Genomic DNA, 13,511 nt, shown 5'->3' with positions numbered 1-13,511 from the left:
TCTTTCTAAAACTATCTGCAAATACAGCCAGCCCTATTATGAAATTTTAAAGGCCAGGTCAAAAAGTGTATTTTAAGAGAGAATACAAGAGGAGTATGGAGATATATTTGAAATAATCACACATAGTTCTCATGATTCATGGAGAGAGCAAAAGCTATATTTTATCCATTTATTATAAACAAACGAAGAAAACTTTTTTAAAAAAAAGCATAGCTTTGTTCTTCAGACCATTCCATTCAATATTCAAATCTCGAGAGCAGAAAATAAAATGTCCACATGCACACGTCCTTTCACTTTTGCTGACCATCTGTGCCAAATCAGGGCTCGGAAGTTTCAAAGAGAACTTTTAACTCTGCATATCATATCAGAAGACTTTAGAGTAGAGAAAATATATAACTTATGTGACGACCAACTGGGGGAAACTATTCCAATATGTGAGTTTATATAATGAACAATGAAGCATGTTTGTTCTGTTTGTGCTGAATCAATTTATTCATATGGTTGCTTCAGGTTTATTTAATAAAAGATAAATGAAAAATTATGGTGATTTTCTTGAAATGGAGGTGCTCACAGTAAAGTTAGTATTTTAGGTAATTATTAGGGTTCTAGCCTCAGCTTTCATTTTCTTTCTTTCTTTACATGTCTTGTCAGAAATGCAGCTGTCTGCATGATTTATGTAAAAATCCGAGGAATTGGAATTGTTGTAATTCAGACAACATATATGTATGTATATATACATATATATGTATATATACATAATTTTCTCTCTTATGTGTATTTTAGTTTTGTTTCAAGAGGCACTGATTTTTAAATTTCCAAATTTTAAAATATGAAGTCATTTGCAGAAATAATTACCCGTGGCCCATTCATCAAAATTAAAAAGATGAAAAGCCAATAAAGATGTTTCAAGTAACATAATACATTTTCTAAATACTAAGGAAAGTTATGTAATCAATGACCTATTCATCTTACACTGTATCCACCCCACAGAGGGCTATCAGAGAAGCTTCTTCCTGAAACACATGGAAATTAGCTAGGGACCCACAGCTGGACAATGTGCAGAGAGTGAGAGGCTTCGAAGTATTCAGTCTCTGAGTTCATATGAACTTGGCTCAACTGATTTAGAGGGCCTTCCTTGTTCTGGGTTTCTCTATCCCCTTTGGCCCTTATACTCTTAGAAGTGCTCTGTGAACACTGAGGGGAGGAATTTGATAGAGACATCCCACTTAGTGCTGTGTGTTCCATGGTCTCTCTCTCTCTTTCTCCCTCTTTCTCTCTTTCTCTCTCTCATGTCTGGATGTGGGCCTTTATATTTGTTTCCATTCACTACAGGAGAAAGCTTCTCTAATAATGATTGAATAAGGCACTGATCTTAGAGTATAGCAGACTATTATTAGGAGTCATTTTATTGATTTTTAAAAAATAACAGCAGTGTTTGGTTATACTCTAGGTCTCTGGGCTATTTAGACTCTGGTTCTTATTAACCAACGTAGTGTCAGGTGTGGAGTGGGCCTTAAGCCAAATCAGACATTGGCTGGCTATTTACTCCACTTCTGTACCAGCATTGCCCTAGCATATCTTGCAGGCAGTACAGATAATTGGTCAAAGGTTTTGTGGCTGAGCTGGTGTGTACATTTCTATTTCATAGCCTATAGAGTAACTTGCTGTGCCAAAGACACTAGAACGTTTGGAGAAAGGTTTCATGTAAGGCACCAGTTTTACTCTCCATGTTCAATGAGTTGTGTGGGTGTTGTTCTCAGTGATGGAGCCCCACTGTCAGTTTGAGGAGAAAAACCCACTGTTTTTGTAATAGGCTGGGTTGTTTAGAGATTTCCACGGTACCCCATTTGCCAACAATTCAATAGAATAAAATCAGTCCTGGTGTTTGAAGACTCATTTGGTGGCAAGAGACGACCAGTTGGCATTCTGTCTCCTCCCATTGTTAGGAGGCCACATTAGGATGGCCTCTATATATTTTAGGAAATTTCTACTGCATTAGGATTTCGTACCATCCCTTAAATGGCCCCCAATTCCAGATGACTCATCTTGCGCCCCCTCCCTCAATCCTATCTCCCTTGGTCCCCTTGTTTCTCTCTCCCCCCCTCACCCCCAGTCTACCCATAAAGTCTTTTCTATTTCTCCCTTTTAGGCAGATCCTTGTGCATTCCCGAGTCTCTTCTTCTATAGCCCAACCTCTCTGAATCTGCAGATTGTAGGTTATCATCTACCATCTACATAGAAGCAGACACTTCTGTCTTAGTAAGGGTTCATATTGCTGTGAAAAGATATCATGACCAAAACCACTCTTATAAGAGAAAAGATTTATTTAAAGTTTCAGAGATTTAGTCCATTATCATCATGGCGTGAAACATGGCAGCATGATGTAGGCAGACATGGTACTGGAGAAGGAGTTGAGAGTTCTACATCTTGATCCACAGGCAGCAGAAAGAGAACTGGATGAGACTGTTGACATAATGTTCTTTTGGACTGTGGACAGTTTACCTTTGTTCGGCCAAATGCTTGATTTCTCTACCCCACCATCTGGATTCAGTCCAGACATTGCATTGTGATGTTTGTTCTAAGTATCTTCTGTCACAAGTTTGTATAAGCATGACACTATTTGTTCTGTGTATTGCCAATGAAAGTCAACTACCCGATGCTGAGCAATACTGAGAATAAGGTAGGACTCCAAGTCTTGTGAGAGGAGGAGAAAGAGCAGAAAGGACAGGAGGGATCCACATAGAGAGGACTAGGAAACATGAAAAGAAATTAACCAGACCTAGGAGGAGATGAGTAAAAAGCAAGTATAATGTGGGAAATCGGAATGGATTGAAGCTATACTAGCTTAGAGTTTTAGAATGGAGTAATTATTGCTCAGTATTATGATCTAGACTAATTAAACATATCCTAGTCTCCCTATGTGGATATTTGGGTATACAGCTGGTTAAGGAGTTACTGCTGATTTATTAATAAATAAATAATAATCATTCAACATGAGACCACAAAGCCTACCTCTACAGTGACACACTTCCTCTAGTAAGGTCAAATCCACTCCAACAAGGCTGAAGCTCCTCATAATGCTACTCCCTATAGCCTAGCTTTCAATTATATGAGTCTATAGGGACCATTTCTATTAAAACTATCACATTCCACTCCTTGGCCCCAAAGGCTTATAGCCATAACATAATGTAAAATGCATTTAGTTCAACTTCAAAAACACCCATAGTCTATAGCAGTATCAAACTTGTCAAAGTTCAAAGATCAAAATCTCTTCTGTAAAGTCAAAGTAAAAAAGCAGATTGCATACTTCCAATGTATAATGGAACAGGGTATACATTACTCTACCAAGATAGAGGAAAGTGTGCATAATGAGAAAATACTAGACCAAAGCAATACTGAAAAGCATCTGGGAAAACTCCAAACTTCATCTCTATGTTTGATGTCAAAGCACTCTTCAGATCTTCACTCCTTTCATCTTTGTTGACTGTAACACATTTCTTTCTCTTGGGATGTATCCACTCCCTGTTGGCAGTTCTTCTCAGCAGGTATCCCACTGATCTGGCATTTCTAATAGCTTGTGGTCTCCAAAACAACCCATGCTTCACCTTCACAGTTTTCACACAATGGCCTCTTAAGGCCTCCATTCAGGGACACCCCCGATACATGCTGGCCTCAGTAGCTTTCTTTCCTTAATTGAAGAAGAAGATTGCATAACCATCTTCATCTATCCTTGACTATAAAGCCAGAACCACACAGGCAAAGTTCTGCTTGATGGAGCTGGAATATAGTCCCTTCTTTCAAATATATCTTCACCAACTTTCTGTTTCACTGATTTCCTTCACAGTCTAAGCTTGGATGTATTGAAACTTGATCTGTAAACCACGATAGCCTCAAATTTAGAGATCGACCTACCTCTGCCTCTGAAGTTCTGGGATGAAAGATGTGTACCACCCACATCTGGCACTCTGTGCTTTTCTTTACAGACATTCCCTTAGCACACACTTTAAATCCCAAACAAAGAAATCTAATTGAGGGCAAACAAAGTGATAAATCTGACACAGATATGACAGAATGAGTCAGAGATAGCATATGCCTAATTCTAATGAAAGCAGGAAAGAGAATCTACTTAAGAGCAGCTGAGAGAGAGAAAGAGAGAGGGAGAGAGAGGGAGGGAATGAGGGAGAGAGAGAGAGAGAGAGAGAGAGAGAGAGAGAGAGAGAGAGAGAGAGAGAGAGAATGAAAGAGAGAGTTGGTGGAAACAGTACAGTAGATTACAGTATAATTCTGTACAGTTCAATGGAGTGCTGCTGAGTTCATGCAATTCAGTTTGTGGAGTTCAGAGGCAGTTGTTTAAAAGCAAAGCAATTCAGTGAGAAGCAAAGAGAGACCACTTTGAGTCAGTCAGCTTAGAGCACAGAAAGAAATAGAAAAGCCGAGTTTATTCAGCAGTGAAATCTCTGAGGCTGAAAACATTCTAGGTCTAGGTTAGCAGACAGAGGCTGGAAACTGAAGCCTTCAAGGTCCAGGCTTGCCAAAGATTAGATTGTATGGAGGCTGGAAGCTTCCAGGCCCAGGCCTAGGGATAGTTAGATAGAAACACTCTGGGCTCAGCCTGAGCCATATATTCATAAGCTTGGGTATGGCTTTCATCTCATTGCACTATCTGAGGATATAAAAACATTTACAGGAATGGAATAGTTAGAATTAATCTCTCTCTCTCTCTCTCTCTCTCTCTCTCTCTCTCTCTCTCTCTCTCACACACACACACACACACACACACACACACACACACACACACACACAGTTCAGAGGTTGGAATTTATTACAGTGGCTTAGAGGCTGTGGTCTATCTGGTCCAACGATATGTCTACAAATGGGAAGTCGAAGAGTTCAGTATTTGCTCAGTCTGGGAGATTGGATGTTCTTCACTATATGCCAGTATCCTAACGCAGTAAGCTCTAATGCCAGGGAAGGAATGGACTTGCCACTGAGAGTGAAAGCTGTCAAACAGAGAAAGTTCCCTTCTTTTACGTCCTTTTTATAACCTATCAGCAGATGTGGCCCAGATTAAAATTCTGTTTTCTGACGTCAGAAGATCTGGATTAAAAAATGACTCTGCCTACTTCAAATCATATAATTAAGAAAAACATCCCTCCAAAGGCTTGCCCCCCCCCCCAATTTGGGTTTTAGCTCTGACTATAGTCAAGTTGACAACCAAACGTAGTCATCACAGAGAGATAACAAAAAGTTTGGTAGGTAGAGAGGTGGAGAGGATCTAAAAGAAGTTGGGGAGGGGTATATAATCAAGATGTATTGTATGAATTTTTTAAAAATAAAATCTAATAAATGTTTTGAAGCACACACACACACAAAAGACAAAATCCACACAATCTTCCCTATGTACATTTTTAAATAATAAATTCCATTATGTAAATAATATGGTCACTGGGAATTTTGGGATATTGTAGATTTATTGATTGATCTTTGGAGGAGTCAATACAAAACAGTTCCTATGTTTAAAGTATGATTTTAAGCATTATATCTGTTTAAAAAAAAACAATTTTGATGAAGTCAGTGTGGTAGCGTATTCCTGTAGCCTCACACACCAGAACAGAAACAAAAGGATCATGAATGTGAGGCCAGCCTGGGTTTCACAGACACTTCCTGTCTCACTGTAAATAAATGAATAAGTAAATCAATATCATTATTAGCTCTACATTTCTTGTCCGTCCCTCTTTATAGTCAATTGGCCTGGCCCACTGACATTGCAAGGAAATCAGTAGCACAGTGGGCTCTTCCAGGCGTCCCCACCTTGCAATGGTTTCCACATAAAGTCATTGTCATGTTCTACATGTCAGTGTCGCAGCAGGTTCAGATCATAGGGGATACGGTAATGGCTTTTGGATAGGGGTCTTTGGGAGTTGGTTGGGTCATTGGGGTTCATTTACAAGGGGAAGGAAATTAGTATCTTTATAAGAAAGTAAACCCCCCAACCCTTGTCTCTCTAACCATGTGGAGGATACAGCAAAAGAATATACTATCTGTAAACCAAAAGAAAGGCTCTACCCGGCCCCCGAGGCTGCTTTGATCCTCCTAGGCTTCACAGCCATCCATTCATAAGAAATAAAATTCTGTTATTTATAATCCAGTTGAGTCTGTGGTATCTGTTACTGTTGTCTGAACAGACTCAGGGCATTACATATACCTCCTCTTGTGTGTATATGAACATAGTCTTCCATTGAACTCCCTATGGTAAAATTGGTTAGCTTTAGGGAGTGGTTACGATAGAAAACCCTGGTGATTTTCTCTCTAAAGTCCTCAATAATTTCTAACACCTTTTCCTTATTTTCCTGCTGAACTGTAATTCGATGTCATACATTAACCTGATTAGTACAACTAATTCAGCTAATACTGTCCCTCATTGCTTGTGTGCGTTATTGCACAGTACAGAAAGAATGATGCAACTCAAGTGATACAATTTCTATGGTCATGGTCTTCTTTATGCTTTTAATTAGGGATAAGACATGGGAAAGGTAAGATGAAAGAAATTAAATCAGATACTTGTTGATGTGTTTGAAATATTAGTTTCTATCTTCATTTCTCAAAAACTGTTAATTAACATATTTCCTTTTGATTCGAAAACATATTCATAATATCTATTTACATTTTGTTTATTACATAGCAAGCTAGGTGCTGATACATAATGATAAATGATGTAAGCATTCTTTCATGAAGCTTGCACTTTAGTGAAGGACACAGATGTTAAATGTTATCTATGCATTCTAAAGGTCATTACAGAGTAGAAGTGTTCTGTCAGTAATAAACAGATGATCTGTAGATTATTTGTATAATATGTCTTTAGAAAAGTTAGCCAGAAATACCCCTCAAGCTGTAAGACCTTTGAGCTGTATTGTGAATCAGTCATATAAAATATCATCAGGACATTCTGGGCAGAGGAACAAGTGTGTGGAAATAAAAGCGACACTGCATACCACGACTGCAAAGCACATCACAGAAGTAGAATCTTGAGGAGTCCAGTGATGAGCAATAGGGTCTGGAATGATTGGGTTTAATCAATGTCTGGGCATTAGTGCAGGCACCCTGGAGTGAGTCTCCCCAGGCTTTTCCAGAACCTTTTAATTGCACCCTAAATGCAAACAAAGTTTCTGGGCTGAATAAAAATGAAAAAGCAGAGAAAGGCAGCGACTTTAGCACCAATGTTCATCTCTTCTCTGCTTCTTTACCGTGCAAGCCATGTGACCGGTCACCTCATTCTTGTGACATCACAGCCTTCCCCGACATGGTGGCCTGTTCCTTCAAACTGTGAGCTGAAATAAATCTTTCATTCACTACACTTCCTTGGGCCAAGGTTTGATACACCAACGAGGAAAGCACTAATATACTATTTCTTGCTTTCTGTGTAGATTTGAGTAATCTAGCATTAGCAGGAGTGAAACATGGTTGCTGGAATGAGAAATTATTTGAAGTGAAAAGCAGTCGAAAACGCCAGAACAATTGTTCTAAGCCGACTAGAAACACCACAGGCAGGAAAATGAAGTACAAATATCAGCACAGGTGGAGGCAGCCTTCGGAAGCTGGAACGGGCCTGGAGTAGAGACGCCACATGAACATCCCGGAGCAAAAGAATATTTAAAGGTCTTGAACAATAATGAAATATCTGGGGCATACTGTTTTGCCCAGCAGGTGGCGCTTTGTTGGGTTTTTGTGTTCAAAATCGAGAAGGTAGTCAAACAAGGAGATTTTCTAGATTTTCTTTCCTTTTCCATTTCAATACACACCAAGGCAGAGCCCTAACAAAGGCTTAGGAAGGAGCAGCTTTCTGTTTCATAGGACAAGGCTGGGATCAACAGGCCTGGCATCTCAACAGCAGAATTTTACAGTTAGGCTTTATAGAAGAAATTAAGTCTCAGACAGAAGGTTATAGATTTCCCATTTCCTCAAAATCTAATAATTCCTAGACAACAAGTAAGACTATTTCCCGAAACTGACCTGAAGCTCTCAGAGGAAATTTAGAGTACTAGAGAGTTCCTGTGCTTGTAAATTACCGAATCACAAGCCTCTCAGATCTGAGTAAGTTATAGAACCCTCAGCAATGGCCTTGAGTAAGATGACCCCAAATCACGTCTGTTTGTTTGTTTTCTTTGTCGAAATTTCCCGACAGGAGCGTGGTTCTCAAACTTCCTAATGTTAGAACCCTTTAATTCAGTTCCTCACGTTGTGGTAACCTCCAGCCATAAAATTATTTCATCGCTACTTCATAACTGTAATTTTTCAACTGTTATAAATCATGATGTAAATATTTGTGTTTTCCTATGGTCTTAGGTGAGTCCTGTGGAAAGGTCATTTGGCCCCATTCCTACCCCCAAGCGGTCCTGAACCACTGGTTGCAAACCACTGTGATGGGACTTCTTCCGCTAGGCTCAAGTTTAGAAGGGAACAACGCTGAGATGAGGAAGAACCACTGTGGGTTATAGCCAATAAATAGTTGAGAAACTCAAAGAAGCTCTTATAGTATCATGGGCCTGTCAAAAGGAGTCAGTGAAATTACACAGTGTCATTCCCAAGGACCATGTGACAGCATATCGTCATCTATTATGACCTAACTCCAGGAGAATAAGTCAAATTGATCTGAGTTTTGTTTGGTTCCATTTTGTGTCACATCTGAGAGACTGGCCAGCATCTTACTGCACTGTACACTTGAGGAAATAAGAAAGGGAAAATGCACTGTGATAGCTTGTCGTTTTAAAGTCTTTAATTCCACTAGTTAACAGGAATAGTTTTTCCCACTAATTAATTTAGCCTATTGGCATTTTGTACTAAAAGAAGATCTGTTGTCACATTGAATTCTGTCACATGATGAAACAAAGTAATATGTATGCATATACATGTGTGTGTGCGTGCGTGTGTGTGTGCGCATGTGTGTATGTGTGCGTGTGTGCGTGCGTGCGAGTGTGTGTGTTTGTGCGCGCGTGTGTGTGTTTGTGCGCGCGCGTGTGTGTGTGTGTGTGTGCGTGTGTGTGCGTGTGCGTGTGTGCGTGCGTATGTGCGTGTGTGTGTGTGTGCGTGTGTGTGTATGTGTGTGTGTAGAGACAGAGATACATATTTTGTTTAATAACAAAGCAAAATAAACTTAATAGTTTAAAAATAGCCCTTAAGCAATATTATTTTCTTTCCTTGATAAAAAAATACTGCATATAGAATAATTTATTAAATTTCCAAACCTGGACAGTTTTTCTGATAATTCAAGAACATAAATGATTTATGGATATGATTATAATACATGGTAAAATATTCCTTTTAATTTAGTCAGTGTAATAAACTAGTTTTAGAGAGATATGTTGAGCAAAGGCTGAGTTGAGCAGGCAATGATCTGACAACTTTCATAATTACTGAATTAATTGTCCAGTAGAGATATCTTCCAATGAAGGGGTGTATTTTCGCATATTTAAATCTAGGATAGCAGATCAAGATTTTTGGAGAATTTGATCTACCAACAGCCTTAATTGGAATTATAATATTGTGGTGGTTTGAGTGTGAATGCCCCTCATGGGCTCCTATATTTGAATGCTAGGTTCCTTGCTGGTGGAACTGTCTGGGAAGGATTAGGAGAAGGTATGTTGCTGAGATGGAATTTGAGGTTTCAAACACTGATACTATTACAGTTAGCTCTCTCTTATCCTCATGGTTGTTGACTCAAGATGTGAGTTCTCAGCTATTGCTTTGGTGCCATGCCTGCCTGTTTGCTCCCACACTCTCTGTCATGGTGGCTATGGACTCATCCTCTTTTTTAAAAAATTGTTTTGATTATTTTATTTTTGTACATATACTTTTATATTATTATACATATATACAATAGATTATATATGGCAAGAAGAACCATGACACAATCAGGAATTATATAGATGTTATTTTCTTAGTTTTTTGGCTATTTGTATTTGACAGTCTTGAAGAAGACATCTTTCCTATCTTGGTGCATCTAAATTTCTAAACGCAAATCAATCTCTATCACATATTATCATTATCCACTTAGAACACCCATCTAAACATAAAAACATCTTAACCTCTAAGTAATTCAGGATCATTGTAAAACTAAGCTACCTAGTCTTCAACTACCTGAGAGACTTGAGAAGGAGTAAACTTGATTATCTGAGTATGCTGAGAGTGCAGGTGAGTAGCTTTCCAAATGAAAAAATGACAGAGACTGTTTTCTACCTGAATAATCACCCAAAACTCTATAATGTTGGAGCATCTTCTTAAGCCTTCTGGCCCAATATATCTGACACACATATTTGTGAGGCAGGAACTATTGAGGACTTGCTTACCCTGTCTTGGCAGAGTGGCTATCAACTCTGCCTGCATGCAAGCTTACCCATTTTTTTTTTAGGCAAAATTCTGTCTGTGGTAGAAATGAGGACCTTTTGCCCAGTGGCTTGTTTGCCACATTTGAAGCCATCTCCATAAGAAGGTTCTTTGACGTGCATCATCTTCTTTGAGGTAAGCTGGGTGTTGCTAGGAGTTAATCTTTCTCATTGTCAATGAGTCTTTAAAGTAATAAAAAACATTTTTAAATGCCATATTTTGCATGTCTCTGGGCTTTCTGAAGACTTTGTATTTCTATAGTGTCATTTCTATCTGCTGTTCATAAATGTATATTCTTGTGATAAAAGTAGACAAGCAATTGACATGACCATAATTTAATCTACTAACATTTAATTTGTATAACTTATTTCTCCTAAGCAGCTTGAAAGCACTTTCAAAGCTTTGGAAGTAAACCTTGTATTATCATTTAGTTATATGTATATAATAAGTCATATTAGAGTATATATATATACATATGTATGTATATATGTATATATAATGTGTGTGAAGAATAATATTACATTTGAATTCTATACCACTCTATCTAGAACGTAATTTGAATCTATATACAAAATTCTATGTCAGTAAATTAAAAATATCCTATGAGTGACAATTAAGGCATTAAGTTGAGGAGTAGATTCACTAATCTACTTTTTGTTCTATCTTCCCTGTACATTTCTATATTCCCCTTTCTTTCTTTTCAATCACTTACTCCAGGATGTCAATGTCTGGTATGCTGCAAAGAATGCATCCTGTCAGGTCTGATCCAATGTCAGTGTCAGGTTCTTTCATTCTGAAAGCATATAATTTCTTACAAGCGTTATACAGTCCTAAAATTATAAGTGTATAAAAGGTATATGTGATGCATAGAGCAATTATGGTTGGATTTCTGCTCTTTGTATGAGCAGGAAAAGAAGACATCTGTGAGTCTTCATTCATGCCGTATGAATGCCATCTAATAGTAATTCATAGGGGTTCTGTAGTCAACAAGAATCATTGTCTATGCCTAGACATTCATGTCTCAGCCAGTCTCAGAGCTAGTTCCATATGGTAGGATTAGCAATATAAGTTACCTACTTGTTCTCCAGTTTAAATTCTTCACATCCTGATTGTAGCCCCCTCCCTCATTCCCTCCTGATCCTCCTCCCCCCCTCATCCCCTCTCCCTCCCTCCCTTAGTACTCAGACAGGGGAGCCCTCTTCCCCTACTATCTGACCTCAGCCTATCAAGTCTCATCTGTATTAGCTGTAACCTCTACCTCTGTAACCTGGCATGGCCATCTTGCCACGGGGAAGTGATCCAAGTTCAGTGGCCAGAGTGCATGCCTGTAGAAGTCCCTACTCTGCAGATGTGAGATCCACAAGGAGACTGTGCTACTACATCCAATCAGTGGGTCTAGGTCCACATCATACATGGTCCTTGGCTGATGCTTCTGACTCTGTTTTGTAGTGTGGTTATCCTGTATTATGTGGTTAATGTCTTATTATGAGTATATACCATGTGTGTCTTTCTGGGTCTGGGTTACCTCACTCAGGATGATGTTTTCCAGTTCCCTCCATTCGCCTGCAAATTTCAAGATTTCCTTGTTTTTAATGGCTGAATAATATTCCATTGTGTAGATGTACCACAGTATCTTTATCCAGTCTTTGGTTGAGGGACATCTAGGTTGTTTCCAGATTCTGGCTATTAAAAATAAAGCTGCTATGAACATTGTTGAGCAAATGTCCTTATTGTATGGTGGAGCACTGTTTGGGTTTATTCCCAAGAATGCTATGGCTGAGTCCTGAGGTAGAGTTATTCCCAGTTTCCTGAGAAATGACCAGATTGATTTCCAAAGTGGTTGTACAAGTTTGCACTCCCACCAGCAATGGAGGAGTGTTCCCCTTTCTCCACATCCTTGCCAGCATGTGCTGTCACCTGAGTTTTTCATTCAGATAGGTGTAAGATAGAATCTCAGAGTTGTTTTGAGTTGCATTTCCCTGATGACTAGGGATGTTGTGCTTTAAGTGTTTCTCAGTCATTATATATTCCTCTATAGAGAATTCTCTGTTTAGTTCTGTACCCCATTTTTTGATTGGATTATTTGGTTTGGTGGTGTTTAATTTCTTCTGTTCTTTATATATTTTGGATATTAGCCCTTTGCCCAATGTCAGGTTGGTGAAGATCTTTTTCCAGTCTGTAGGCTGTCGTTTTGTTCTGTTGACAGCATTCATCACCTTATAGAAGCTTTTCAGTTTCATTACATCCCATTTATTGATGGTTGATCTCAGGGCCTGAGCTGTTGGTGTTCTGCTCAGGAAGTTGTCTCCTATGCTGATGAGCTCAAGGCTCTTCCCCACTTTTTCTTCTAACAGATTTAGTGTGTCTGATTTTATGTTGAGGTCTTTAATCCATTTGAACTTCAGTTCTGTGCAGGGTGATAGATATAAATCTATTTTCATTTTTCTACATGTAGCCATCCAGCTAGACCAGCACCATTTGTTGAAGATGCTATCATTTTTCCACTGTATGGATTTGGTCTTTGTCAAAAACCAAGTGTCCATATGTATGTGGGTTTATTTCTGGGTCTTTGGTTCAATTCCATTGATCAACCAGCCTATATCTATGCCAGTACCATGCTGTTTTTTAGTACTGTCCCTCTATAGTATAGCTTGATATCAGAGATGGAGATTCCTCCAGAAGATCTTTTATTGTACAGGCTCATTTTAGCTATTCTGGGTTTTCTGTTTTTCCATATAAAGTTGAGAATTGATCTTTCAAGTTCAGTAAAGAATTGTATGGTTATTTTGATGGGAATTGCATTGAATATGTATATTGTATTTTGTAAGATGGTCATTTTTACTATGTTGATTCTCCCAATACATGAGCATGGGAGATCTTTCCATCTTCTAAAATCTTCTTCAAATTCTTTCTTCAGAGGTTTGAAGTTTTTTTCATATAAACCTTTCACTTTCTTCGTTAGAGTTACACCAAGATACTTTATATTATTTGTGGCTATTGTGAAGGGTGTTGTTTCCCTAACTTCTTTCTCAGCCTCTTTGTCACTTGTATATAGGAGGGCCAATGATTTTTTGAGTTGATTTTGTATCCAGCCACTTTGCTGAAGGTATTTATCAGCTGTAGGAGTTCCT

General features: G+C 38.6%; 1 long non-coding RNA gene across 1 annotated transcript in view; it reads left to right on the top strand.

Annotated features, from left to right (window-relative positions):
* The window catches only part of LOC311595803, a 56,736-nt gene extending 46,253 nt beyond the window's left edge, over nt 1-10,483 (top strand). The window contains exon 3 of the long non-coding RNA XR_014778574.1: nt 10,406-10,483. This is a non-coding gene — a long non-coding RNA (uncharacterized lncRNA). The remainder of the gene's footprint in view (nt 1-10,405) is intronic.
* The last annotated feature ends 3,028 nt before the right edge of the window (nt 10,484-13,511 follow it).

The sequence above is a fragment of the Acomys minous genome, assembly GCF_964271855.1.
Source record: "Acomys minous genome assembly, chromosome: 4".
Lineage (NCBI taxonomy): Eukaryota > Metazoa > Chordata > Mammalia > Rodentia > Muridae > Acomys > Acomys minous.
The sequence above is the reverse complement of the archived record's forward strand: the minus strand, read 5'-3'. Positions and strand labels throughout refer to the sequence as shown.